Below are 8,594 nucleotides of genomic sequence, written 5' to 3' on the forward strand. Positions count from 1 at the left end.
TGAAATCTTGACTGCAGCATCACAAGAGATCTGCCCTGCCCTGCCTCTCAAGCCAGAACTTCCCAGCTAAGTATTCCTGACCCACAGAAAATATGGGTGTAATAAATGTTTATTTTCATGCTAAACTACTAAGTTTTGGAGTGATTTGTTACATAGCAGTAACTAGCTGAAACATCCCCTCAGGAACTTCACAGAGGTTACTTTCTCTTCTTGCAACACTCATTCCTGCTCTGTTCCTTAGGCTAACCCTTACTGGGGATGCAGAGGAGGGCAAGATAGTATGAAAGTGGGGATAGGCAACCCTTTGTTGTCCTGATGGAGGGAGAGTCAGTTAGAGATAATCACATGCATATGAGCATTACACAGGTCTAAGGAGAAGCTGGAGAGAAATGCCTCCTTCTCTTACCTGCTTCCCTGAATTATTGACCACTCACAGCCGCCTGAGACCACTTAAAGCAGTGGACCTAGAACAATTCCTGCCAAGGGATGTCTAATTGAAAAGATACAGAGCTGAAAATGAATTTTGACAGAAAACTAGAATTCTGAGTTAACTCATGGTATGACTGTTATTTTCCAGATAGTTCATTGGGGAATTTTCAAAGTTTCTGGAAAGTGTATATTTTCTAATACCAAACGGACAAAATTGCATGATTATCCACTCTAAAAGCTCTATATTTTCCTGCTGTAAAATGATGGGGTTAACCAGAGTAATCTGCAAGTCCTTCCCTCTCTGAGCTTCGGGGATCAGATGAAGGTGTTAGGATCTCATATGCAAAGTCATGGACAATGCTTTTTCTATGAACTAAAGAAAAAAAAAAAAGAATGTTTTCTAGGATTGATGAAGAGGAAAAAGGGAAGAGTCCTGCATGTTGTAACTGATTATTTACATTTCTTTGCTGAACTGATGGAAAAAGTACCATTTCGGGGATGAAGAGCAAGCAGAAATGTGATGTGTTACAGAAGCAGAGTCCTTGAGCCTGGGGAATGTTGGTAAAGTTCACCATGTGTTATGAGTAAGGACTTCTACAGGATTAATAAATGCCTATTTTAAAATGCTCTCAATGAAGAAATAGATAAGGTCCCCATTGTCTCCTCATTTTCTATCTCTCACTTAATTCCTGGTTGAAATCCATTGTTTATCCCTCCTTTTGTGACTAGTGAAATTTTGCCAGTAGGAATACTGCTAACTGAGGGCCTTTAGAAAAGCTAGAGCCATTCTTCTAGCCTTCATTCTGTGCCAGAATCTTTCTACTCTTGTTTCCATAAGGCACTCTTGTCGCATCCTATTACTTCCACTACTTTTAGAATGATATCACCTCAGTGAGGTACCATCTTTTCTCTCCTTACAAAAGAAAACAGACCTAGTTTCTTTAACCTTTCAGCAGAAGCAAATTCCCCAAATCCCTCTGTCATTCTGGTTGCCTTCTGCTATGCCTTCTCTAGTTCCAAAATATCCTATTTATAGAAAGAAACCCAGAATGAGCTCAGGACTTATAATATGACCTAACCAATCCTCTTTACATGACTAGAATAATTTTCCTGACTTCTTTTCAGTTTTGCAATGTGCCCAGTATATTCCAAGCCAATTCACTTTCCTTTTATTTCAATGTATATAAAAAGACAAACATTTAAACTATGGCCAATGTTATTTATAATAAGAGGTTGATGTTCATTGTGTTCAGGAACTTTCTAGAATTAATGGGTTCAAGAGCAAGTTAGAGTTTGTGGTTGGTGTAATATTAGGGTTAAAAAAAGAGGTCTATTACTTGAATTATTTTTCATTATTTGGCATTCACTTCAGTTAATAAATTGATTAGCTAGGTTTCAACAAAGACTGTAATCCAAATGATGCAATGGGTTGGAGCAACATATGCAAAGTGTGGTCCAACCCCATCACCTGGGAATTTGTTAAAAATGCCAAATCTTGGTCCTCATGCTAGACTCAGAATCTGCTTTTTAAAAAGCTACCCAGGTAGAGTGCCTGGCTGGGTCAGTCAATAGCGCATGTGACTCTTAATCTCAGGGTTGTGAGTTCAAGCCCCACAATGGGGGTAGAGTTTAATTAAAAAAAAAAAAAAGCTACCCAGGAAATCCATGTGCCCATTAAATTAGCACTTGAGAAAGTTTCCCTCCAGATGTTTTAGGCAGATTAAATCTCAAATATACCCTGTTAGGCCCCATCACAACATAGACTCTTACTTTTATGAGTTTTAATTTGCCTTTTCATGATCCTAAGTTATGCAACTCCTTGGGATTTGCTTTCTCATTTTATTCAATTTCTAATATTTTCTTACATTTAGCGAAGTATATTTTCTTCCAAGCCCGGACCTGACATGTTCTTGACCTATCTTAATCTTCGATCAGCTTTTCACATGAACAACGTCACTTCTCCCCTACTTGCCACCCATACTTCCTCTTATTCATCTCTTGTCTGTAAGATGGTTTGGAAAGAGTCATTCAGTTCTTCCTCAAAATCCCATGTGGTCTTGCTTCAGCCTCATTATGTGGTTGTCTGGTTTTCCTGAAATTGAGTTAGGTCATGATCAGATCTTTTGTCTCATGCTTACTTGTCAGGCTCAGGAATGCACCAGAGTTATTGCAACTAAACCATAACTTTTCCAAGGCTTTCTCTTGCTTGCTTCTTTTTGATGCTCTGATTGTTTCCTTTCTATCTAAACTAGGTTTATAACTGGAAGATTCCTTGGGTTCTTTTTAAATATGAGCTCAACATCAGATTCTTGGCAATCATTGCCTATTCTTGTTTTCAGAAAGCTTTCCAAATTGTGCATCGTGATTCTTTGCCTCTTCTTCTATTGCCTGTGGAAAACCATTAAAAATCAGGAAGTGACTAAGGGAGCCAATCTTTCTTCCTACCTGGTCAGAATCATTTCTTATATCATAAACAGAACTCTTTTGCTGGGTTTTTTGGTGGGTTTTTTTTTTGGTAGTTTTTGGTTTTTTTAGCCTCCAGTAATTATGTCACCATCTGAAGCTTCTCTATGAACACTCTTCTTCATTGGTTATAACAAGTGATCCTTGGCAATGACTGCTGACATCGGAGCAATGATTAGCCAAACACTCTTCCACTGTGTCATCTTCACCTAACTCCCCAACTCTTCATGGATTAGATCTTGGGTTTATTTGACTCTGAGATTCGTTAGGATAGGAATTATTAATATATGGATCACCAGCCCCTAGGAAGTGGCAGGCATAGAATAAGTACTGAAGGGAAAAAGAAGTAGGAATAAGAGAGAAGAAAGGAACTAACCCATCAAACACAAGGTGAGATGGCACACTTGGCAATTAATTACAATCAAATAGATTTGAAAAGAAAAGTTGGAAAGAAAGAATGGAAGTACCGTATCATCACTTATGCCTTGATAGGGGGGAAGGAGTACCCAAACCATCCTTTTTAATATGACATATTGAATTTCCTTTTAGAAGTCAAGAGAGTAGGCTTTGTCTCAAGAGATATTCCAAGCATCTGTTAATTCCTTAAGAAAAAAGAACACTCTTCCATTTCTGATTGCGTAGACTACTGTTTTGTTACCTCTCTCCTACTAATCCTAAGACTCTTCACACATCTTCTTAATGATATTCTTGTGCCTCCTAGTCTAGATAAGTCCTTTCTTATTAATTTTTATACTCATCTTCATAAAGTTACAGTCAGAGAACAAATTTTACAACTATGGCTTTGGCAGAACACTGGATGTGAACATTAGAGAATTCACCTATCAGGAACACAATATTCATGGTTTCAAAGCAAAAATCCTTTCTTCTACGTTATGTTAATACATCTTGCTTTAAATCTGGCTACACTGTTAAGTAGTGATCTTTAAGGAACAAGATTTGTTTACTGTTTAGTTTGAAATGTTCTTACCATTACTAAAAATGAATGGGGTCAGATGAACCTAGAGAAGTGTGATATTCATACCACAGCTGACTCGGGTTGTGTGGAGAAAATGAGATGACCTCAGGAATAAGTGCTCCCGAGATGAAAACTGTGGCAGGTACAGTGTTTGGCATATGTCTTAACAAATGAAATGACTGCAATCTTTGCTTATATTAGACACTGGATTTCTGCAAAGGGAAAAAAAAAAAGAAAATATGTAAGTGAGTGGAAAGAAGAGATAAAAAGGTGGAGAGCAGATTGTACTCCAAGAGAAGAGAATTCTCCATGAGAAACCAAGAGCAGAAATAAAAAATACTGTATGTTAAACACCATCTCTTCATTCCTCTCTCCAACTTTCTATAATAACTCACATTATATAGCAGCTTTTGTCCCTCATCTTGATCCATGACTTGTAGGTTTTAGTAATGACTCTAAGAAAGAAAGGCAATGGTCAAAAATATTCCTTGGAAAATATTTTCAGTACAATTATGTGTTGTACTGAAAACTAATTGATCATTCATGTTTTGAATCCCCAGGCACCCAAGCTAACAATTCAGGGTACCCTACTATAAAATATGGCACTAGTTTTCAGAATAAAGATCCATCAGAGAAATATCTGATAGTCTCTATACAAACTACAGACTGCTGACAAAGAAGTCAAATAAATATATAACATGGATGACAATGGGAATAATTATGTTCATATAGTGATCATCTTCCTGTGTTATTTCAAGATTCCAGATCTGTAATGGAGTCACTGAATAGGCAGGGAAACTTAATTATAGCATTATGAATTGCATTCTCAGGAAACCAGTTTTGTCCACAAAACCTGTACCCCAAGACCTCTGAGGATGGTATGTGCCCGCTGTCCCAGTCTTAGGGCAGCATCTGCTGGCTAATGCATGGATCGACAAAGAGTGGCAGTTTGTGGACAATCTGAGCAGTCCTTTTAGTTGGAGGGAACTGTTGCTTTGATGATTGTGAGGGTGTCTGGCACCCTTTTATCATGACCTACCTCAGGTGTCCAGGAGCTTGGTAAATCTAGAACTGTCCCTAATGAGGTCTAGGAAGCATCTGTATATTTGTACCTTGACTAGAGCCTATGATAAACTGAGTTGGCTCTGGAAGCATCTCTAGAGTGATATCAACTCAACACTGGACTTACATATAGTAATAATAACCCGGTGCCAATGGGAATTCCAATGAACAGAAGTCCATATACAGAATTAGGAAGTAAAGCTTGTTTTCCAAGAGGAAGGAAGGCATTTCTGGGGTGGGAGGGGGAGGGGAGTAGAACCTTGAAGCAGCCACAGAATGCTAATATTCTGTTGCCTCTAATCCTATCGTGTAACTGAGGTTTTTACACATAAGGGAGCACGAATGACATTCAAATACAGTACTTTTGACTGGCATAAAGAAAGTGCAGATTGGAAAAGGCTGGGTGGTCTGAAACTTAAGAGCTATCCACTATCTTCTGCAGCATCTCTGCCTCATCCCTGCAGTCAATAGCGCCGCGCCCAGGGCCTGTGACGACGTTGATGGGCTCCCCTTTGTGGGAACTCTAGGTGGAAAGTAAAATCATGGTGTTGGTGCCAAAACGACGAAACCCGAAATCCTTCTGGGTACTTCCCGGGGCACTTGCGCTCCTCAGAGCGACATCTCCATAACAACTGGTTTACATTCCTCCTCGGTTCTTCTGCTCGGCTCGCAGGATGGGCTAGGGGAAGGCAAAGGGCAGCTTCAGTGGAAAGATACCTTGGGTTAGCGCCTCCCTAGGCTGGGGGAACGTCGCCAAAGATTGAGTTATAGCTTGTTGCCTGAGATTTCCCGAGTTCTCCCCCAGTCTTCAGAGAGCGGGGTCCCTCTACCACCTCTCCCGCCTTTACCTTTATTTTATACCCGGTTGGGGGTGGGGGGTGAGGAAGTGGAAAGGTGGTCTGTTTTATTGTGCCTTTTTCCCTTCTTCTCCTTGAAGTTCATCCTTTCCTTTCTAAGTTACTTTCCGCCGACACGTGACCTCTCCACTTCCCAGCCTGCGCAGCCACTGGTGAGGAAGCGCGGGTCTAAACCGCGGGGCTTCCTGGGAGAGACCCCTCCCACTGCTTGCAATCCCAGCCCAGGCTCATCTGGCGCGTGGCTCAGCTTCCCAGCTGCGCTCACCCCAGCACCCGGCGGGCCTAGGGGCCCCCCAGACGATGCGGAAGCGACTCTGGGGAGGAAGCACCAAGCGGACGCAGAGCGCCGAGACGCTGCGGTGGCACCCCTCTCTGCCTTTGCCGGCGGCTCTACGGTCCGCGGCGCGCCAGGCCGACCTAGCTGCGCACCGGGCTGTTAACTCACATTTGAGAAGCCATAACCTATTAGAGCAAACGCAGTTATAACTTCATTCAACTCAGCTGCTCGAGAGCTCGGTTTACACAGGTTCCTGTGGGCAACTAGTGGCTCACCCCGGTGCCTCTCGCCTAGTCATCAGTCCCTAAGAGGGAAAGGAAAAGTTGTCGGGCTGATGCGCGCTTCGACGCATGCAGTTGTTCCCAAGGACAAGTCACTCACCCATAGCCCCCGCCGCCTAGCCCCCCAACCCCCCACTTGATCATCACTCACGACCTCATCAGCAGGAGACCCTTAGTCATGATGGGGAAGGGGGAGGGGCACGAACTTTTCTAAGAAGTTTCCTTTCTACCAAGGGAGTCACAGTGAGTTGGTCACGTAAACAGCACGGAGAGTCGTTGTTGCCGCCCCACCGCCCCCTCCCCCTGCGCTCTTCTGTTATTATTATTAAAGCGGTAGCTTGCTGGCGCTGATAAGCAACAAGTTCCCCAGCGGTCTTCCCGCCCTAGCCTGACAAGGCGAAGGTTTTCTTACCTGGCGACAGGGAAATCTCTCGAGCTGAGCTCAGCTTTGCTAGAGCCCCAGGTGTGACCTGAGCAGTGGGCAAGGGAGCGGTGTGCAGGCTGGATTATTTTTATGAGGGTACCCTGAAACTCCTCACTTTCCCCGGGAACTTTCTGTGCCAGGACCCAGTGACGGGCGGTTGGCAGGAAGCCCCAGGAACCACCCGCTATTTAGCAGGGCAGTTGAGCAGTCATTGGTAACCTCGCTCATTCATTAGAATTACGTTAGAACTCAAGAGAAAACGTGTCTCTCGGAGTGAGGGCGTTTGCGTAAATCTATAGGTTTTTCAACATCGATGCCAGTTGCTTTGTCTTCTGTAGTCGCCAAGGTGGTTGAGAGTTTAAGCTTGCGGATATTGCAAAGGGTTATTAGATTCATAAGTCACACCAAGTGGTGGGCGATCCACTGAGCAAAGCCGAACTTCTCACATGATGACTTCAAACAAGACACATTACCTTCCAGCATCTGTTGGGGAGACGGGATTTTAAGACACTTGAGTCTCCAGGACAGCAAAGGCACAATGGTGAGTAGCAATAAACCCTGCATTATAATTGAAAAATCTTGACATGTTGCTTAACAACGGGCATATCACAGCTCTTCCTGGCACTTCACACGCCAAAGAACAGCAGCTACTCAGGCCAGGAGAATCGGGTTTTTACATAGTGCAACTTTAATTGGAATCATTTGAGATTTAACACAGCAATGTGGAACTGCGTGGAACAAACTTGGAGCTGGAGGGGGGGGTGTGTTATATTGGCTGTTCAAGGCTGATGCTTCTCTCCCAGCATTCTTGCATTCCATTCTTTTCCTCTATGTGTGTGGTGTATGAGCATATTCTATGATTTATATATGGGCATGTAATTGACATTCACAGGGGGGTTAATTTCCATCTAAAAACAATAATGCTATTAGAGGTTGAGGTTAGGGGGTGGAGGGGGTAAGGATGGGGCAGAGACTGGGAGTTTGGGTGCGGATGGGGGTGGGGTTGGTGGGGGAGAAATAAGTCAGAAGTGCATATCACCGGTAATGAAATGGGAAATCCTCTCATAGAAGAAAAGGGTCTCATCAACATGTGATCAACTATTAACAGGATGGCTTTGGCAAAGCCATCCACACGTGACAAAACGTAAGGAAGTGGAAGAAACCGTCTAGAGCAATATCAAGTATCACTGAATTAGAGATTTTTTAGCCTTTTCCTCCTGCTGCGCGGGGTGTGTAATTGGGCGATCCGAGTCCATTCAGCACCTTGGACAGAGCCAACAGATTTGTCCGAGGTGGTGGTACCCTAGGTAGCCGTCTTAGCCCCGCAGTAAAGCCAGCTCCGTGTCGCCCTTAAGAAGCGTCTTTTCTGAGGTTCGGCTTCCACCGAGATCGGGCTGGAGAGAGTCAGATTTTGGAGCGGTGCGTTTGGAAAGCGAGCCCCAGTTTGGTCCCCTCATTGAGCTCGCTGAAGTTGGCTTCCTAGCGGTGTAGGCTGGAATAGACACTTGGCAAGCTCCGGGTTGGTATACTGGGTTAACTTTGGGAAATGCAAGTGTTTATCTCCAGGATCTAGCCACCGGGGTGGTGTAAGCCGCAAAGAAGGTAAGCATCGGGGCGGGGACCCCCTGCAACCCCAATTCTTGAGCTATTTTGATACTCGATCTTCCCGAGAGGACTTGTGGTGAAGGGGAGGAGGTAGAAGGAGAGCATGAGAGGGGGGTTGTTTCCTGGTATTTGCCCAGTTTGGATTGCCCTAGGTGAGAGCCTTGGGGTAAAGCGAGAAGGGGGGGGGGGGGAGAAATAAAAAAAATGCTCAGTCTTCCTG

The sequence above is a fragment of the Neomonachus schauinslandi genome, chromosome 11 (assembly GCF_002201575.2).
Source record: "Neomonachus schauinslandi chromosome 11, ASM220157v2, whole genome shotgun sequence".
NCBI classification, from domain to species: Eukaryota; Metazoa; Chordata; class Mammalia; order Carnivora; family Phocidae; genus Neomonachus; species Neomonachus schauinslandi.